Source organism: Brachyhypopomus gauderio, chromosome 1, assembly GCF_052324685.1.
Source record: "Brachyhypopomus gauderio isolate BG-103 chromosome 1, BGAUD_0.2, whole genome shotgun sequence".
NCBI classification, from domain to species: domain Eukaryota; kingdom Metazoa; phylum Chordata; class Actinopteri; order Gymnotiformes; family Hypopomidae; genus Brachyhypopomus; species Brachyhypopomus gauderio.
The window spans coordinates 1,152,468-1,174,619 of NC_135211.1; the positions used below are offsets into that span (position 1 = coordinate 1,152,468).

Here is a 22,152-nt window from a genome sequence, read left to right on the forward strand (position 1 = left end):
TTCACAGAGAAGTAAAAATAAAATTACAAATAATAAAAGAATGATGGACAATTACTGTACAAGGTCACATATAGATATAGACTTGCTTTAAATTTCAAAGCAGTCATCCATGCTTTGAAATACTGGTATTGTAAAGGATCCTGATATGTAAATCAAGCCTCCGCAAATCACAAAATGTTTTTTGTGGGCTGTGGGTGTTCTGACCAACCTCAGATGTTCCTGACTAGTGGGCTGTGGGTGTTTTGGATTCATCAAGGCATTCGTGTGGTCCAACAAAATTTACATTGTTTTAGGCACAGTAATGAAGTCAGTCTCACACATACACTGTGTGGTGTAACTTCACTTCATATCACTGTGTGGTGTAACTTCACTCTTCACATCACTGTGTGGTGTAACTTCACTCTTCATATCACTGTGTGGTGTAACTTCACTCTTCACATCACTGTGTGGTGTAACTTCACTCTTCACATCACTGTGTGGTGTATCTTCACTCTTCACATCACTGTGTGGTGTATCTTCACTCTTCACATCACTGTGTGGTGTAACTTCACTCTTCACATCACTGTGTGGTGTAACTTCACTCTTCACATCACTGTGTGGTGTAACTTCACTCTTCATATCACTGTGTGGTGTATCTTCACTCTTCATATCACTGTGTGGTGTAACTTCACTCTTCACATCACTGTGTGGTGTAACTTCACTCTTCATATCACTGTGTGGTGTATCTTCACTCTTCATGTCACTGTCATATCACTGTGTGGTGTAACTTCACTCTTCACATCACTGTGTGGTGTAACTTCACTCTTCACATCACTGTGTGGTGTAACTTCACTCTTCATATCACTGTGTGGTGTAACTTCACTCTTCACATCACTGTGTGGTGTAACTTCACTCTTCATGTCACTGTCATATCACTGTGTGGTGTAACTTCACTCTTCATATCACTGTGTGGTGTATCTTCACTCTTCATGTCACTGTCATATCACTGTGTGGTGTAACTTCACTCTTCACATCACTGTGTGGTGTAACTTCACTCTTCACATCACTGTGTGGTGTAACTTCACTCTTCATATCACTGTGTGGTGTATCTTCACTCTTCATATCACTGTGTGGTGTATCTTCACTCTTCACATCACTGTGTGGTGTAACTTCACTCTTCACATCACTGTGTGGTGTAACTTCACTCTTCATATCACTGTGTGGTGTAACTTCTCAGTCTCAGTCACTGACCTCTGGAGCTCATCCAGAGTGATTGTTGGCCTCTCTGCGGTTCCCTGATATATCCCCATATTGAACGGTCACTGAATATTGCAGGTCTTGGCAGTACCTGGGTGGCATGATGTAGCATACATTTCCTAATAATTCACAATTGGAGGCCAACTGTAAGCTAACTCTGTCCTCATCAGGTCAGTATCTTTCTTGAATATTATTCAAAATTATCCAAATATTAGGTTAAATGAATCAGCGTTGAGGGTCTTTTTAACTCCAGTGACAACACAACATATGCAGGCGTTATTTGATCTGTAATCAAGATAGATCTGATTAGCTATGCAAGGCACTGTGCATTAATTGCTGTCAATCCGTGAATCATCCATTGGCTTGTTGTTGCAGTGCCATGTGTTACTTTCGTCTGAACCAAGCTGGGGTGAACACTGTTTTAACACAATATGAAACTGACTAGCCTAATACTGTGAGATTAGTACTGAAGATGGAAAATACATGTACCTGTGGGATTTCATTTTCAATCTATTCCTGGAACAACTTGGTGTGTTTTTTTCTATTATCGTGATGATTTGTCATAGTTTTTGTCGTCACCTTGCTTTCAATTCAGTTCAAAGAATGCTGGTTCTGCAAGGGAAAGTATGACAATTCTCTGTGCATCCAGATGATAAACCAGAAATTTGTCTGCAAATTTAAATTCCACAGTGAGAGTTTTGCTGACTGAATTTGGGATTGTTTTTCTGTACAACTTGAGTAGTTTGGTCTGAAGCTTTGGTCTTCAGAGCTTTGGTCTGAATACTGCTGAAGTCTGTGATCAGACGTGAGATCTGATTTAGTTTGTCCACACTAGGATAATTAAGAGAATTGATGCTGGGTGTCAGGAAAGATGTTCCATCTTCATTTGGCATTTTGCATTTCTGATCTTTTTGATTTTCTGATCTGATTTATTTTTCAGTAATGACTCTAGTTTAGGTTATTATCTAGGTTTCAGCAGATGGCAGCACTATGAGACCTGATTCAGGACACCCGTGTGTGTATTCACATATCTGAATGCAGCTCTTGTCCATTCTGACAGCTTTCAACTCTGACAGATCGGTTCTATGTGGACTGACTGACAGGTTGGTTAAAATGTGAAATGTGCCATATTTGTCACTTGTGATTTTTTTCACCGCAATCGAAATTTGTCCTCCATTTTTACCCATCTGTGCAATTAGAACACACACAAAACACTAGTGATTAGTAGGGGGCTGTGGTGCACACATGCCCAGAGCGGTGGGCAACCCTAGCCCGGCGCCCGGGGAGCAGTTGGGGTTAGGTGCCTTGCTCAAGGGCACCTCAGTCATGGCCTCAGGTCTGGGAATCAAACCCACGACCCTCCGGTCACAAGACCAGTTCCCTACCACAGGACCATGACTGCCCAAAATGGCATGTGTCACATTTTCAGCAAATTGGATTACCTCGCTTTTCTCAGGCATACTGTCAGCAGTGCTCCATACATGCAGACTTATTTACTTAAGTTATTTTAATGAACCTGTGCTTGACAGGTTGTACTGGATATGTGGCACCTTCAGGGCTTGTGACCATGCCCCGGGGGTCTGCCCCACACCCTGGGGGTCTGCCCAAAACCCTGGGGGTTCTTTTCAAAACCCCGGGGGTCTGCCCCACACACCCTGGGAGTCTGCCCCACACCCCGGGGGTCTGCCCCACACACCTTGGGGGTCTGCCCCACACCCATGTTGGGATCGGTGAATGATGCTGTTGCTGTACCTAAACATCAGTGTTATTGAGCTATGTGCCTATAAATATGCACTAGGCATACTCTAGATCAGGGGTCTCCAACACGTCGCTCGCGAGCTAGCAGTAGCTCGCCACCCCTTTCCAAGTAGCTCGCCAAAGGGCCAATGAATTACAAATAAATTTGTAAACCTAATTGGTCCCATCGAGAAATCTACTTAAATTTATGACCAATCAAAATTCACAGTTGTCCCTCCCCTTCTAACACTAAATGATTATTCGCCAATTATACAACAGTTAGTTCACAATCCGACTGGTTGAGAAGTGTTCTAACCCTGCAGATATGTGTGATAACGGCACGGTATTCTCGTTCTCTGTATCACTCCGCGGACGCGTTGTCAAGTAACGGCATGTACATATATTCACGATAACACACTCCCTCTCGTGTTCTATTGCTCAATTAGCTGTTGTCAATCAAAAAGTTAGGCTGCCGTCAATATTCAATAAACCAGGGGTCACCCACGTCATGAGTCGCCCGCGGGCTTGCTTTAAAAATAGCTCACTATAGTGCAATGCACCAAAGCGCTGCATCGTTTATGTTTTTGCTACTATTATAGATTGTCCGCGGTTGCTAGCGGTCTTCCCGCTTAGCAATTGACACTCGCACACGCAACTTTCGTTCGCCGACAAACCCCCCCCCCGCTCAACATCTGGTAGCCCTCCGCAATAACTGGTTTCCAAGAAGTAGCTCCCAGTTCCAAAAAGGTTGGAGACCCCTGCTCTAGATCTTCTTTAGATGTCCTGAGTTGAAAACCTCTGGGCTAAAGCCCTGCAGGAAGAACTGGGTGGTTATATTTTGGGAATATAAACCAAACATATCATGAAGTTAAACCTAAAACAGCTGATCAGGACTAATAATGGGTGGAGGAAACAAGGGGTGTGACGGGGGAACACTGTGGACATTCTAATGAAAATGAAACTAAGGGAACATGAATGCATAATGAGTTGGGGCGGAGTAGACGTTTCAGTACCCCCCACAAAAGCACGCAAGGAAACATTCCCTCCAAGAACCAGGGAGAACGGACCAGGGGTTGGGGAATGTCCAGACACCAGATCTTAGGTAACAAGGGGATACACTAGACCAGGGTAGGCATAAATGAACACAAACCCACCAAAATCATCCCACATCCAGGATGGATATAGAGCAGGGGTCGGCAACCTTTGAGACATGGAGTGCCAACTTTAACATGTCTAGTCAATGAGTGTCACTATCAACAAATAAAATTGGAGTGGGGGTGGGGGGGTAGCGACTTTAAATTGTTGAGGGGGGGGTTGTGTGGCGAGTGTAAATTGTTAGCGGAGGGGGGGTGTAAATGGACACAAATTTATTATTATATCGCGATCGATCGCCAAGTATAAACGCCTCCGCCGAGCAGAGCGTTGAGGAGCGATTTCGATTGGAGGATCGTACTCTCTGTCTGAGATTTTTTATTATTAATCATCAAGTGAACAGCTAAGAAAATCAAGTGCCCAGGCCTCTGATACAGCTTGAAGGATAAACACAGGCCAGACGACAGTGTGTGTGTGTGTGTGTGTGTGTGTGTGTGTGTATGTGTGAGTGGTGCGTGTGTGTGTGTGTGTAAGTGGTGCATGTGTGTGTGTATGTGTATTCACCTCATTCAACTTTAAATGTCTTGAATGAATCAAATACTTTAGAATGAAAATAAGCGAGATGGGTTGTAGTAAGCAGTGAGTTCACTCAGATATTGTGGGGTAAGACCATTCAACACCTTATAGGTCAACAGAAGAATTTTAAATTCAATTCGATATTTAAAAGCGCTATATAAATAACTTTGACTTTGAAAATACCACAATGTCAGTCAAATGGTAATCAAACAATCAAAAAATAAGATTCTGAACTGTGATATTGATTCACTTTTGTTGTTCATTTAAGACCACATGACAGTGGAGCAAAGTTTTAACTGCGCATGAATAGAATCCCCTCCTGATGCAGTGGAACTATAATGGGAATCAGCTTAACCGGCAGTCAATGCTGTTTATTATGCCAGTTAAAGATTCTAGTTTAATCTAAAATGAACTCACTCCTATGTATATTCATAAGAAACTAGTTTAAGTCTGGTTTCTAGTATAGTGTCTGTATGGGATGTATGGCGGATGGTGTTTGCCGTGGACAGTTGGGGGCAGCTTAACAAATGTCTGCATGTGCAGATGGCACAGACCCAGCTGGTGCTCTCTGAAGGCACATGTAGGCAGACTAATGACATTAGAGCCACCAGACATGCATGCATTATGAATTAAGGTCTGTGTAGTTCCATAGGACTGATTAGGCTTAAAGAGATCGTGATGGGGTTCTGGAAGACCATTCTGCCTCTCAGATCTTTATCAGATTTCCTCCTCCAGATGAAGACAGACAGATCTAGGGGCTGGTCTATCCTGTGGCCTACAGTGGCTCCAAAGTCTCTGTCTCTCTCTCTGTGGTGTATTGGTGTGGGGGTGGCTTTGTATTTGTCCAGATGGACAGTAGAAAGGTAATACAGTAATCAGACATGGCATGTTGAGAAGTACATAAATTAGAGATGCAGTAAAATCCTTACTATGGGAGAAACATGCTTATTATGCTTATTAAAATGCTATTGAAAAGATGCTATTGAAATGCTGTTGATGCTGTTTTGACCTCATTGCTGAATATGTTGATTGACCATTGTGTAGCAACTTGACAGTGTAACAGTTTAGCAGTAGAACTGTGTGTAGTTGTAGTCTGGGCTCCCTCTCTTTCTGGCTCAGTGTTGTACAGAATTAATCGGCCATGCCAAGGTGTGCCATACCCTTCTACTTTCAATTGTGTGTGTATGTGTATGCATCGGTGTGTATGTACTTGTTTGTGTGTGCATGCATGCATGTGGGGTACTGGCCAGGTACTGAAGTTGAGGTCCTGATTACAGGACTCAGGTCCTGTAGGATGAATTCAATAATTGTGCAGTTATGTTTCAGCATCTGGAACAAAATAAAAAAAAAATTAATTAAAGACAGATGGGAACTTAATAGTTCCCATCTGACCTTAGTTCTCATTGTTTGTCTTCAACAGCTTTACATATTGTAATGCGAGGACTCAGATGGCAAAACTAGATGCAAATGCAGAAGCGTATTTATTATCTCATGAGTAAACACAAATAAACAAAGTGAGTAAACACAAATAAACAAAGTGAGTAAACACAAATAAACAAGCGTAAGTTAAGTGAAAAAGAATGAAACCCATAAGTCAAGTCAAATCAAGTGGCTTTTTATTGTCATTACATCTGAGTACAGGTACACAGTGTAACGAAATTTTGTTCCTCCGGAACCGTGGTGCAACACAAATCAACAGTACAACAGACAACATAAAGTGCGGCAGGGTAACAGTACAATGCAACGAGAATATAGCACAGACTAAACTGAAACCCATAACTACGAACAGCAAAATATAACGGATACACTGCTGAGATTACTATACGAGGAACATGGACATACCGTGATGCAAACAATAGACAGCCAAGAGTACAACACAGAGGGTTTACAGTGAAGAAAATAATTGTGTGTTACTGCTACAAATAGGTATTTGAACACCTGCCAATCAGCAAAAATCTGGCCCTCAAAGACCCGTTAGTCCGCCTCTAAAAAGTCCACCTCCACTCCACTTATTACTCTAAATTAGAAGCACCTGTTTGAGGTGCATAAATGTGCATTAGCTGCATAAAGACACCTGTCCATCCCACATAATCAGTAAGACTCCAACAACTAATATGGCTAAGACCAAAGAGCTGTCCAGAGACACCGGAGACAAAATTGTAGACTTCCACTGGAAGGGCTACGGGGCAGTTGCCAAACAGATAAACTGTTGGAGCAATTATTATAAAATGGAAGAAGCTAAACATGACTGTCAGTCTCCCTCAGACTGGAGCTCTATGTAAGATCTCACCTGGGGCTCCATGCAAGATCTCACCTTGTGGCGTAGCAGTGATCCTAAGAAAGGAATTAGTCCAGAACTACACGGGAGGAGCTGGTCAATCACCTGAAGAGAGCTGGCACCACTATTTCCAAGGTTACTTTTGGTAATACTTTTTAGATCGTATCTAACTGGGCGTGATTACTATGTATCATTAAATAATGCTCAGCTCCATCACGGCATCTACAGTACCCGCACCGACCCAGCGATTGAGTGCGGCTGCTCCACTACGGCTTCTCCTCTGTGCGCATCGGCCCAGCGATCGAGACGGGCTGCGCCATCTCTGCTGCATGCATCGGCCTAGCGAGTGACCTAGCACGGCTGCTCCACCACGGCTGCTACGGTACGAGCATCGGCCCGGCGAGTGACCTAGCATGGCTGCTCCTTCACGGCTTTTCCGCTGCACTATTGTTTTGCTCTGTCCCATCTGAATGAAAAAGTGAAAAGCTTGTCCATGCATTTATCACATCAAGGCTAGATTATTGTAACGCTGTTCTGTCTGCTCTTCCAAAGAGCTCTATTTCGCACCTACAGAGAGTTCAGAATGCGGCTGCAAGGGTTCTGACCCGCAGCAGAAAGAGAGATCATATTACACCTGCACTCCACTCACTGCACTGGTTACCTGTCAGCTTTAGAATAGTTTTTAAGGTTCTAGTCATGGTTTTTAAATGTCTTCATGGTCTTTCTCCTCTTTACCTCAGTGAAATGATAGTTAGAAATGTTCCAGTCAGGTCTCTCAGGTCTTCAAACAGTAATCTACTGGTGATTCCTAAAAGCCGATTAAAGATTGGCGAGGGTGCTTTTAGCCACTATGGCCCAAAGCTCTGGAATTCTCTTCCTGAAGAGCTCAGAGGCATTTCATCACTGCACAGCTTCAAGAAGAGTCTCAAAACATTCCTGTTTAGATCTGCTTTTAGTTAGTTAAGAAACTCTCAATCTTATTTTCTTTATTACATTATGTTGTCTATTATTTTATAATTTGTCACTTTATTTCATTATTTTATTGTTTGTTTCCTTTTTATCTTTAATTTCTTTTAATATTTTATTTTTGTCTTCTTATCTTTGTTTCCTTTAATGTATCTTTTTTATTTATTCTGTAAAGTACTTTGAGTTGCATGTATTTATGAAAGGTGCTATACAAATAAAGATTATTATTATTATTATTATTATTATCCACTAAGACGTCATAGTTTAACAGAACAAGGAGAAGTGAGGGGTAAACAGAATTTAGTAGAGGTTTTTAATAAGCATTTTATTATGGCAGGAATGGTGACACAGGCGACCCTCTCAACCTCTAATGTGGTCAGTGAATCCTCAACTAACCTTTTGAATGTTTTTAATTGTTCATACATATCTGCTTATGAGGTACAAAAGGTGCTTATTAACTTAAACTGTAAAAAGACACAGTACGATTACTGCAGTAACATCAGTGACAAATGATATTATTTCTGCTTTAGACAACAAAAACTCATGTGCTGCTCTATTAATTGATTTGTCTAAAGCATTCGATACGGTCTGTCATGATCTTTTATTGCAAAGTTTGAAAAGTGTAGGTTTTAGCTCCTCTAATTATTTGTTTTCTAATTATTTGAGTGGTAGATCTCAATGTGTAACTATTGATAACTTCACCTCATCATTTAATCTGGTACAAAATTCCCTTGTAGGGCTTAAGATGGTTCTAAAAGATAAAAATACTAAATTCGTGGTCTTTACATGTTAACACAAATCTTGTAATTTATCACAAATGGAACACAGTTAGAAAGGGTATCCTCCTATAAATATCTAGGAGTATGGCTGGATGATACATTTTCTTTTAGTACATATATTGAATGCCTCTTAAAAAAAACTTAGACCTAAACTAGGATTTTATTTTAGACAAATAAAGTGTTTTCCTTGCTAAGCAAGAAAAAGGTTAGTAGATAGCACATTCTTATCAGTATTAGACTATGGTGATATAATTTATATGCATTCTTCACAATTGCTATTGAAAAAACTGGATGTTTTATATCACTCTGCGTTTTATTACAAGAACAGCAAATAAGACTCACCACTGCTTGCTATATGATATGGTGCAATGGTCCTCTCTCTCTTTTAGTTTCACTTTCTGACTTTTACTTTGAAAGCATTATTGGGTAATTTGCCACAATATATCTCAACATTGCTTTCTTTACACACTAGTATATATAGTTTAAGGTCAACAAATAAGTTATTATTAACCGTACCCTCAATAAGGACTTTATTGTTTTTAAATATGGTGTCCATGAGTCTATTTCTCTAAATTTTTTGTCAGTTGTCTTTATGAGAATTGTCTTATTTTAGTTGTTTCCTTTTTCCTGTATGTTACATGTTTTAGTTTCCTTACATACTTTATTTCTTTAATTGATCACATAGTTTGATTTTTGTCTTCAGTCCTCTTGCAGTTCTGTCCTGTGTCTTTGTATTTTTTATTTTAAATGTTTAACTTGCTGCCTGCCACTCTTGGCCAGGACTCCCTGGAAGAAGAGCCATTGTGGCTCAATGGGACTTTTTCCTGGTTAAACAAGGGTTAAAATACCCTGTGCTCTTCCTTTTTCCTGGTTTAACAAGGGTTAAAATACCCTGTGCTCTTCCTTTTTCCTGGTTAAACAAGGGTTAAATTACCCTGTGCTCTTCCTTTTTCCTGGTTTAACAAGGGTTAAAATACCCTGTGCTCTTCCTTTTTCCTGGTTTAACAAGGGTTAAAATACCCTGTGCTCTTCCTTTTTCCTGGTTTAACAAGGGTTAAAATACCCTGTGCTCTTCCTTTTTCCTGGTTTAACAAGGGTTAAATTACCCTGTGCTCTTCCTTTTTCCTGGTTTAACAAGGGTTAAAATACCCTGTGCTCTTCCTTTTTCCTGGTTTAACAAGGGTTAAATTACCCTGTGCTCTTCCTTTTTCCTGGTTTAACAAGGGTTAAATTACCCTGTGCTCTTCCTTTTTCCTGGTTTAACAAGGGTTAAATTACCCTGTGCTCTTCCTTTTTCCTGGTTTAACAAGGGTTAAATTACCCTGTGCTCTTCCTTTTTCCTGGTTTAACAAGGGTTAAATTACCCTGTGCTCTTCCTTTTTCCTGGTTTAACAAGGGTTAAATTACCCTGTGCTCTTCCTTTTTCCTGGTTTAACAAGGGTTAAATAAAATAAATTTAAAAATTAAATGGACAATTTACCTAAATTATCAGTTTGAATGCGCACACAAACATACACACACAAGCACACATATACACACACACACAAACATACACACACAAGCACACATATACATGCTTGTGTCCTTCTGAAAGCCTTTGTGTTTAACTCTCCTAGATTGTTCTCTATCAGTCTGATGGGCTGTTTATTTAGTTTTTTGTTAGTGAAGAATATCACAGTCCACTGAACATCCTGACACCATCACAGTTAGTCTGTGCAGAGCTATTGTTTCATCATGGTGCAACTCCTGTTTTACTGCCTCCTGATTAACTATAAATATTTTATGATTCACTGTATCAAGTCACCCTCACTAAATCTGACCATTATAACTAGGGTTAGGGTGGCACTGCTTCAACTATTAATCACAATTTAATGATCAAGTTATAGGTAAGAGTTTCCTAGCTGCCTGCAGTGTGGTGAGACACTCCTGCAGTGTGGTGAGACACTCCTGCAGTGTGGTGAGACACTCCTGCAGTGTGGTGAGACACTCCTGAGTTTGTATGCTGTGGCATCATTCTGCTTGTTTTGCAGTCATCTTTTTTTTATGATGTCATTTTCTGAATGATGTCATCATCTTTGCTGCTTCTGGATCATCCCTGATCCTGTTGCTTGAATGTAACAAGTCACCCTTAAACAAACAAACAGAAGCACAGTGAGTAATCTTACCTTGCTAAGAAATTTGAGATTGACTGGGCTTAACTTAATACGGTCTTAATGTGTATAGCCAACACTATTTTAAGAAGCAACAGGTATCACCATTACTTCATCTGCAAGAGAATGTGCTCCTGACCACAAGCTGTTCACGTCCTGACCATGTGTTTCCAAAGACCCCTAGTGAGAGTTCAACCACAAATGCAGATTCTCTAACCTAGTTCTAACTGACACAAAAAACAGACTTGACACAAGGCTGTTCACAACCTGGTTCACTCTTACAAAATCAAAGAATAACATACAACCAAATACAGAGTTCAACAAACAAAATAATAATCATAAAATAATCAAAACAATGAAATATAAAAAACAAAAACGTGTATGTGCACGTGTGTGTGTGTGTGTGTGTGTGTGTGTGTGTGTGTGTGTGTGTGTTTGTATGTAATAGACAAAGAAGGCCCCAGCTGTCTGGTTCACAGTAATAGGAGTAGACTAGAGAGGAGGCTTTGGGTCAACCCCCCAGACCTTGCAAGAGCGTGACGTTGGGTGCATGACCAGCTGAAGTGAGGTGGGTGGAGCCGGACCATCAGGCAGTGGGCAGTGTCTTCAAACTGAGCAACACACACGGCTAAGCATCAAAACAACAAAACACAGAGGACAAGGTGATCTGTTGCTAAGGGTGTTAAATGCTGTAAAGGTTTTCAGGAGCCAACTGGAAATGACTAGCAAAGCATGTTATTAGATACAAACATCAGAGCTGAATGATTTGATCTATACATCTGTTGACGTTAATAGTGTGTGGAAAGGTTCCCAGTAAGACAGCTGAATTGTTCAGCAAATGAGACCAAGCTGTAGGGTAGACTGCAGGATGTGCCGTGTTCATCATTGCTCCGTTGTGTTGACTAGCGGAAGTGTGTGTTGCTGACAGCCACTCTTCATTCAGGAGCACCGGGAGATGCAGGAGCAGTAGCATCAGCAGGCCAGGAAGAGAGGAAGAGTGAGAGGAAGAGTGAAGGAACAAGGCAGAGCAAGCACACTCGATGGGTTCACGCCGAAGGAAAGCACATGTATGTGTGTGGCTTTGTGTATAGTTGTTAGACAAACCTTTCAGAAAGGAGGTTGGGACAGAAGAGGACCTGGTTTGATGTGCCACAGGATGTATAGACACACCTGTCCTTTCTCAGAGGAACGTCTGAACACAGGATGTATAGACACTAGAGGTGTGCCAAAAAATCGATTCATATATCAAAAATCGATTCTCATTTACTACGATTCAGAGTCAATTTTAAATGTCCCAAAATCGATTCTAAGTCGTGGTGAAGTTAGAATCGAGTTAGGACTTTACGCAGCATGTTCTGGGACACACTCATGCGCGGAAAAGGTTCAAAACACAATTCAACCTGTCCGGTCTTCATTTAAGGAAAAAATATGGGTTCATTTTGGTTTTTACCGAATGCCGGGGAAGACCGAACTGTAGCTCGTGTGCAAGGCTTGTGTAACGCGGTGAGCACGGGAGCGTTAATATAGAGAAGGGTGAGAAATAATATAGAGAAGGATGGACCCAAGTGCCGGCTCGCAAGAGCAAGACGTTTGACACTCGTCAAATGTATTAGCGAGAGGGAAACGCGCACAGCGACCCAGAATGAACAAACAAAACAACACGGAAGACTCAACGTGCAAGAGAATAGAAAGCAAAACCGTGAGGGCACGGAGTAAATAGAAACAAAAAACTAATGCGGAAAATACAACGCGTGAAAAATAACACTCAACCGTAGTGAGACGGAAGGAAGAAACAAAACAACAACAGTAACTAAAAAACAGCGCGGATAAATGCAACGCGAAAACGAAACCAAGGACACCAGCAGAAGAAACTGGCAAAAAACGCTGCAGCAAAATAAAACCCTTCCCAAAAATAAAGGCAAAACGGATAGGAAGACATACAGGATTGGGAAAACTTGAGATGGGTCAGGAAGCGACGCATGAGATACTCGAATAAGTAAAGAGAAAGCATAACAGAGAGAGGTGGCGAGACACCATTAAACGATAAGCAATCACAGAGAAAGCAGAGACTGGCTGAGAACGAACGGTTACGTCGGTTTAGTCTGGGACTGACTCTGGTGCCCCTAGCGATGGCTGGGGGAACTGCATCCGAGCCAGCCCTGACAGCTCGCAAAATGAACCTCAAGAATTTTGGTAACAACAAAAACCATTTTATTTTACCAAAGCACTTAATTTTTGTTAATTAAATGTGAAAGACACTTAATTTTCTGTATTTGTCGTTCTGTCTTGCAAAGCAGACTGTAGTAGATCATGCAGATTTTATAGACTGAAGCAGACATTTTTATAAATCAAATCGTTTTTTTAATCGAAAATCGTTTTGAATCGAAAATCGATTTTTGAATTGAATTGTGGCCCCCAAAATCGGAATCGAGTCGAATCGATCCCACCCCTAATAGACACACCTGTCCTTTCTCAGAGGAACGTCTGAACACAGGATGTATAGACACACCTGTCCTTTCTCAGAGGAACGTCTGAACACAGGATGTATAGACACACCTGTCCTTTCTCAGAGGAACGTTTGAACACAGGATGTATAGACACACCTGTCCTTTCTCAGAGGAACGTCTGAACACAGGATGTATAGACACACCTGTCCTTTCTCAGAGGAACGTCTGAACACAGGATGTATAGACACACCTGTCCTTTCTCAGAGGAATGACTGAACACAGGATGTATAGACACACCTGTCCTTTCTCAGAGGAACGTCTGAACACAGGATGTACAGACACACCTGTCCTTTCTCAGAGGAACGTTTGAACACAGGATGTATAGACACACCTGTCCTTTCTCAGAGGAACGTCTGAACACAGGATGTATAGACACACCTGTCCTTTCTCAGAGGAACGTCTGAACACAGGATGTATAGACACACCTGTCCTTTCTCAGAGGAACGTCTGAACACAGGATGTATAGACACACCTGTACTTTCTCAGAGGAACGTCTGAACCCACATGCTCTTGTTCACAAGTGTACATGCACATAAGCACATCAACATACACCCAACACATGCAGGTGTACCCCACTGCCCTTTGACCTGGGGTCCGGCCATCTCTCGGCTCACCAGACTCCACCCCACTCCCATGTTGCCATGACACACCCAGTCACAAGCCTGCTTCTCCTGAGCTGCTTAATCTGTGCCTGAGGGTGATCATTGGTCACTTTGGTGACAAATGCCAGAGTAAACAGCCTCTGCCCCTGGTGAAGGAGCTTAGGGGCAGATTTGTGACCTCCTTCTGAGAGAGGAGCAGGTGGCTCCTTATCATCCTCAGGCACACACCCGCAGAGCCACGTGACCCCACAGTCATCCAGAGAAGCACCAGCACAACACACAGAAAAGCTAGTTCTTAAACCCTAGCCAGATCAGACTGGTAGTTTGTGTGTGTGTGTGCGTATTTTAGAACGAGTTCTCTCGGAGAAGCCAACGAGGGACAAACAGCCAACCGACAAACTAGACCTGGACTTAGGAATACGGCGGGGCATGCCTAATAAATACTGGACACAGTGAATATTAACAATAAATCAATTTGCACAAATTAGAGACCGAACTACAACTTCGCGTTACAAAACCACAAATGCATACAAGATGTAAAAAGATACAGTGTACATGGGGAAAACAAAATTAAGACACAAGCTAGACCGGGAACCATCAAACACAAAATAGACTTCCACGGAATCGAACAAACTAGTTAGAACAAGAATGACAAAAACATCATACTAACACGAAAGTAGACTAGGAATAACACTCCAGAATGTCCAAGCCACAAATGCTAAAACAGAACTCTTATAAACATAGTCTAAGAAGAACAATCAAAATTAACCAAGGCACGAACATCACGACAGAATATAATGTTAAATCTTACAAACATAGACTAAAAATAACACTCAGGATTAACCAAGGCACGAACACCTTAGAGATATTAGATATTAGAGATAAACATGTAACTTCTGTAGATATAGCCACATGCATGGAGATAAATCTCACTTCTAAAGTTACACACACATTATTTGAACTGCTCACAGCAGTAACAACATTCTGTGATATTATACTAAACATGTCATAAACATCTTTAGTGTTTTATAAGGTTTTGAATTTCTCCTACAGGCTTCCGTGAAAGATTTTGAGACAGTTGTTGCAATTGCAGGTTTTTATTATAACAGGAAAAAAAGAAACAATTACAGTACAGTAATCAATACTGTTTGTATATACCCATGGAAAGCACAATTATAGCATAATCCTTTCAATGTGTATACGGTTACTAGCCTGTGTTTTTTCCTTGGGACAAGACACCACCAGCTGACATTCCAGCCCTAGACGAGTGGCTCAAGCGCAGTGCCCGCACCTGGGAGCTGGCACATATACATTTGCGTCACGCTCTACATACACGCCGACTCAACACAGACCGTCGTCGTCTTCCGGCACAATTATAGTGCTATTATTACATGCAATTATTATTATAATTATTGTTTATAGAGATTTTTTTTTTAAACAAAAAAATTATTCTATGAGACTATGTGTAACGCTTTGCGCCAAGATTTAAAGGGAATTCCAAACTCTGCGTCATACAGATAGGCATGGGTCAGATCCATGTGACCGTATGGGATGGCGTGGATGGTTTAAGGATGACCTGTGAGGATCTGGCCCTCCATGGCTGCACATCAGGGAAAAATCTCACCTTCTGGTCCCCAACTCTGGTCTGCCTCCTCACGTCTCCTCACGCCTCCTCCTCACTGAGACGAGCAGCCTGTGCACTCTTATACATTCTAGAAACATTCTTCTGTTGCATTGAGAAATGCGGCCTGTGAGGCCACTCCTGGACCACCTCAGCCTGGTGGAAACAAACACCATCCCAGATGGTATCCAGTAGAGGTGTGCCAAAAAATCGATTCATATATCAAAAATCGATTCTCATTTACTACGAGTCAGAATCGATTTTAAATGTCCCAAAATCGATTCTAAGTCGTGGTGAAGTCTCGCGTTACGTAATTACAAAATTACGCGAGACTTTACGCAGCAGACTCTGGGACACACTCATGTGCGGAAAAGTTTCAAAACAAATGGAGGAAAGAGATATTCAACCTGTCCCATCTTCATTTAAGGCAAAAATATGGGTTCATTTTGGTTTTTACCGAATGCCAGGGAAGACCGAACTTGACTCAATAGCTCGTGTGCAAGGCTTGTGTAACGCGGTGAGCACGGGAACGTACACACCGCGCGAAATAATATGGTGGACCCAAGTGCCGTTTGACACTTGTCAAATGTATTAGCGAGAGGGAAACGCGCACAGCGACCCAGAACGAACAAACAAAACAACGCGGAACACTCAACGCGCAAAAGAATAGAAAGAAAAACCATGAGGGCACGGAGTAAATAGAAAATACAACGCGTGGAAAATAACACTCAACCGCAGAGAGACGGGAGAAAGAAGCAAAATAACAACAGTAACTAAAAAACAGCGCAGATAAATGCAACGCGAAAATGAAACCAAGAACGCCAGCAGAAGTGACTGGCAAAAAACGCCACAGCAAAATAAAACCCTTCCCAAAAATAAAGGCAAAACGGATAGGAAGAAATACAGGATTGGGAAAACTTGAGATGGGTCAGGAAGCGAGATAGATACTCAAATAAGTAAAGAGAAAGCATAACAGAGAGAGGTGGCGAGACACAATTTAACGCGAAGCAACCACAGAGAAAGCAGACTGGCTGAGAATGTACGGTTACGCTGGTTTAGTCTGGGACTGACTCTGGTGCCCCTAGCGACGGCTGGGGGAACTGCATCTGAGCCAGCCCTGACAGCTAGCAAAATGAAGCTCAAGAATTTTGGTAACACAACAAAAAGCATTTTATTTTACCAAAGCACATTATTTTTGTTAATTAAAACTGAAAGACACTTTATTTTCTGTATTTGTCATTCTGTCTTGCAAAGAACACTGTAGATCATGCAGATTTTATAGACTGAAGCAGAAATCTTTATAAATCAAATCGTTTTTTGAATCGAATTGTGGCCCCCAAAATTGGAATCGAATCGAATCGTGAGATAGTAAACGATTCCCACCCCTAGTATCCAGTGTGAATGTCCATGTTATAGATGGCATTATGGAGCGATTCACCTGGACATCAGGCCATAACTTGTTCCACCAAAGTGGCCCTGATCAGAAGTCCTGTCCTGTCAACTGCCTGGTTTCCTTCTTCGTTCTTGTCCTCATCCTCCATTTATTGAGCATTTATTTATTAGGATTCATTTATAGTGTGTAAGTAGACTGAGAAAGTCAGAATCTACTTCCTGTTGTGCCTAAAGAGACCTGTTATAACAGGGGTTGGTAACCTTTTTGGCTGAGAGCCATGAAAGCTGCATGTTTTAAAATTGTCACATCACACAACCAACTGGACTCAAATACCCAGAATTCCTCACTCTCCCCAGCCCGAAGTGCCATAATAAGATCATCATCACCGGATTATTGATTTCACCTGCAAGTCTGTCCCTCTGTTATTTAAGCCCCTTTCCCTTTTCATTAGTTGCGAAGTATTGCCTCAGTTCTCATGTGTGCATACCAAGCGTTTCCACGGCTACAGTTCTGGTTCCGACTTCTGCTTGTGTCCTGGTATCTCATTCCTAGCCTGCTCCCTCGGATTTGGTTGCCTGATACTCCTGCCTGTTCCCGGAGTTCTGTGTCATCAGGACTACTTTACGTTTCTGTGTACCTATTAAAAGACCTGTTGATCTGCACGCCTCTCCGACTTTGTATCGTTACAAAAATGTATTTTCGTGACACATATAATATTTTTTAGCGCTGAATACAACTAATTCCGTGAATTTAGACCAACAATTGTTGAGTATAATAATTTCTTCCTGCTGTTCCATGCTGGATTTCTCGATGCAAATGTAGCCTGACGTGTGTCGTTTGTAAGGAATGCCATCTGATCTTCCCTAACCAGTCTCACCTGCCACTCATCACCACACCCCTTTTCAGTTGTACTTATACACCTTATACATCTCCTATGTTCTGACCCTTGCTCACTCCCCAGACCTCGTCTCCTGCCTAGCCCTTCGGTACCTCCTGGAATCTGCTCTCCCATTATGACCCTGGACCGTCCCGACCACCCCAAGAGAACGCTAATGCTACGAAGCTTGATGCTAGTGATCTACCTGTCGTTCTCTGTACACGTGACTTATGTAAATAAAAGTGGTATACTTCCGCAGTTGGATCCCTCTCCGTCTGGTCAATACGTTACATTGCTTTATTTTTTACCGTTTCATCAGTGAGATTTTTTTCATTGCATAACCTATTAAACACACTGCAGACCCTGCACTCTTCATAAAGAGTTATGTCCATTTGTGCTATGCATTTTTCTTTTCGTTGTCTTCTTCGTCTAAAGGATTTGCTCTGCATAAATTAGCTAGCTGACTACGACTCTATTCGCATGGGCTCCCACAATATCAAATAAGAGTTTTTGTGCCTAACAGCTGGGATTGGCTCCAGCCACCTGGAACCCAGAACAGGTGTGGTAGAAAATAGATGCATGGATAAAAAATCTTGAGAATGTTTTATATTTTGAACTTCATTTTTTTGACACTGGTTTCTGTAACATTTTGATTTTAAAATGTCAGTGGAATTATTAATTACTTATTGTGTTAGGAAACATTGTGTCAGCTAAGATGTATCTGAGAGCCAGATGCAGTCATCAAAAGAACCACAGGTTCCCGACCCCTGTGTTATAGTGCCCCTGGAGCTGTATGAAAAGGCTCAACGGTGACAGAATAGAAAACGGAGGAGAATGTGCTTACCAACTACCAACTATAGAGCACACCTCAATATAAGCCACACCTACCAATAAAAAAGAAATGGAAAATGTTGTATAAGCTGCACCGGGCTATAAGCCGCATATATCTACTGAACTGAATACAGTGAGTCCCCGCTTAACGACGGGTCTGGTTAACGACAGCCCTGAGACAGCCCCGACCGACTTTTTTTTGCGCGGTGCGCAGAGGAGCAGTGGCAGCACAGTGGAGTGTTGTGGGGTGTAGTGGAGTGTTGTGGGGTGTTGTGTAGTGTTGTGTATGATAAGCTGAGGCAGCGCAGCCTCCACCGCAGCCCATCTCGGCAACGCGATCGCTCTTTCTCACGCTGTACGCACGCATGAGAACATTGTTAGTTTTTTTCTATACTGTATTTACGATTAAAGCGCATCTAAATCTAGGGTCACGCTTAATGACGAAAACTGCCTTACGATGGACTTTTCAGTCTCTAAACCCATCGTTAAGCAGGGACTCACTATACATTTAACTGCACTGATCAGTTTCTGAATGGTGCCTGTAGCATTTCATGTGTGACAGTTTTAGCTTTCAGCTAGTGTTGTGTTGAATTCCGACTCCCCTCGTTTATCCACATAAAGACGCTACAGATTATATTGCCAATTTGTTTCTATGCATAAATAAGAGCTAGACTTATCTATCACAGCAAACGGCACGGCATTATCTATGTCCAAAACCACACTGGCTCAAGGGTGTTCATTATTTTAAATAAAATACACACTGGCTATACTGAAGTTCACCACTGACCACATGACTTCACAGTATTACAGCAGTATTATGTCTAAATATCTAGTTAGGACAAAACTAGAGTGCTCAGTGAACTAAGTTATAGTCACTGTAAGTCTGTAATATTATCTGTAGCTTCTTTATGCGTGTGTAAATGAGGGGACTCAGAATTTGGCACAACACATGTTGGTTTGAAAAAAATTCTCCGTCGTGCCTGCTACTCGCATGTGCTAAATGAAATTGAGCCCTTTCTTCTTTGATTTACAACTTTGACTTACCACCTGATTCACTTTCTGCTCCGCCCTCTGACAGGTGAAGAAAAATCTACAGAAAAGCCGCACCTTAGTATAAGCCGCATCGTTCATATCGCAGGGGAAAAAGTAGCGGCTTATTGTCCGGAAAATACGGTATATCGTCAGTCAGGACTGAATATTGTGGAGCTGAATATAGGAGTGTTATCCAGGCTATGAAATTCTGAGGAAAGAGTCTACAGAGTATTGAAGAGTTATCCACTCCCCAGCCTTCCCAGTGTCCACTTTTATAATAATTTCTGGATCATCATGTGTTAGGGGAATAAATTACATACACACCTGAAACTGAAGAAATCATGTCTGTCTTTAATAAAACCTGGTCTGGTCTCGGAAAATTGTGAATTATGATAAATTTCCAATAAAGCTAATCAAAAAACACAACATGGGGGGGGGGTGTGAAACAGGAAAGTGGTGTATGTGTGTGTGTGTGCGCATGCGCATGCAAACGATATCACAGTAAATCACTGAATCACACAAAAAAAATGTGCCAACCAATTTTTTGTTCAGATGGGAACAAGCATGTTTGATAGCAAGAATGTATTCAGGCATTTAAGGCATTTATGACATGTATGTGTCGTATTGAGGAACTGAGAGTTAGAGTAACAGGGTACCCGCGGGTCCTTAAAAAGTCTTAAAATGTCTTAAATTTAGTTTTCCATATTCAAGGCCTAAAAATGTCTTAAAATGTCTGGAATTTTATGAGGGGAGGCATTAAATTATGATAAGTGTGTGTTGTTCAGTTGTTCTGGCGCGATGTGAACTTTGCTGAATCTAGCGCTAGGACCATGCAGAAAATAACCGCTCCAGGGTCCTAGTGCTAGATTCCTAGCGTTGGAGTATACAGCCTCAACAACGTCAATTTTCGTTCGCCAACCCCCCCGGTCAACAATTCTCGTTCGCCACCCCCCCCCCATAATAATAGTATTATTTTTTCTTGTGAGCGGTATTAAAAAGGTCTTAAAAGTCATTGAATTTGAGATTTTAAAATGTGCAGATACCCTGGTGTAAGGTCCTGAACCTGTGAGACAAATTATACTATGAAAAAATGGCCTATTCAGTGAATGTCCAGTGGACATTAGAGAAGGCTGTGTGAACACGCTGTTGTCTGTGTGGATTAAGGGGACGTGGTGGATCAGGTAACTCATAAGTGACTTGCTGACTTAGTGTGTAAGCTTTAGAGGAGGGCTGGTTGTGATTTAGGGTTGAGCCATAAACTGAATCCCCCCCAGTAATATAGGACTCGAGGTCAGATCTAGAAGTTTGGCAAAAACTTTACAGAAAAAGTAATTGCCTCAGTTGGTCCCATTCATACTAAGCAGGAAATGGGAGTGCTCTATGGATTGAGATTGCTGCCCCCTAGATTTGGCATTAAATGTATTGTAACCTATCTGACCAACCCACCATTTGACAAATTATAATCCCATTTCTTTTGATTTTGATAAGATCATCTGTGCTCCCAAATGATGTAAGCAACGAAGTACGTTGTTTAATTGGTTCATTTCTGCCCTTTGCATCCCTTCTAACAAATCTGAGAATATATTCTCCCTGCTGGTCTTTCACAGCTAAGACTTGAAGCTGCCAAATATATACACTATATTGCCAAAAGTATTCGCTTACCCATTCAAGTTATCAGAATCAGGTATTCCAATCACTTCCATGGTCACATGTGTATAAAATTAAGCACCTAGGCACGCAGACTGTTTTTACAAACATTTGTGAAAGAACGGGCTGCTGTCACGTAGGGCTCCGCCCCCTCTTCTAGCTGTCTCTCCAGTCGTCTGTTCCATGTGCCTGTGTTTTTTCTTGCCTGTTAATATGCAAGGAAATATACAATATACGCCTTGTTATCTGTTGTCATGGTTTCCCTCTGTCCGTCACACCCCTGTCGTCAGTGTTCCCACCTGTGTCTAGTTAGGTTCTGTGTATTTAAACCCTGTTGTGTTTCACCTCCATGTCGATTATTGTCATTCCGGTTCTCTCCTATGCTATAAGTACTTCTCGTTTTCTGTATCCTGCTTGTTGGTTGTTATGCGTTCTACTCGTGTTTTGTTTTATGAGTACTTAGTTCGTTTGTCTTATTCTAGTTTCCCCATGTGTTCATTATGTCTCTGCGTGTTGGTTCTGTTTCATATACTGATTCTCGCGTGGATTTGAACAATTCCCTTCATTAAATCTTGCTCTCCTCAGCGTTTGTGTCCGCTTCCTCACTCTGCCACACGTAACGCCTTACAGTTGCTCTCAGGAGCTCAGAAATAGAAATTTCTCAATGAAATGAAATTTCCTCATGAAATTTGCTTGCTCCTAATATTCCACACTCAACTGTCAGCTGTATTATAAGAAAATTGAAGTGTTTGGGAAAAACTGCAACTCGGCCACAAAGTTCATGTGGCCTTCAGATTAGATCAAGAACATTGCACAGAGAGCTTCATA

At 41.6% G+C, this 22,152-nt stretch overlaps 1 long non-coding RNA gene across 3 annotated transcripts in view; it reads left to right on the forward strand.

The window, feature by feature from the left end:
• LOC143514471 (uncharacterized) overlaps positions 1–18,536 on the forward strand; it is a 35,996-nt gene extending 17,460 nt beyond the window's left edge. The window contains exons 2-4 of one of the 3 annotated variants that reach the window (XR_013130889.1): positions 11,263–11,476; positions 11,758–11,881; positions 17,899–18,536. This is a non-coding gene — a long non-coding RNA (uncharacterized LOC143514471). Of the gene's footprint in view, positions 1–11,262; positions 11,477–11,757; positions 13,632–17,898 lie in introns of those variants that run through there. The other 2 variants (XR_013130885.1, XR_013130892.1) reach the window with 2 other exon arrangements.
• The last annotated feature ends 3,616 nt before the right edge of the window (positions 18,537–22,152 follow it).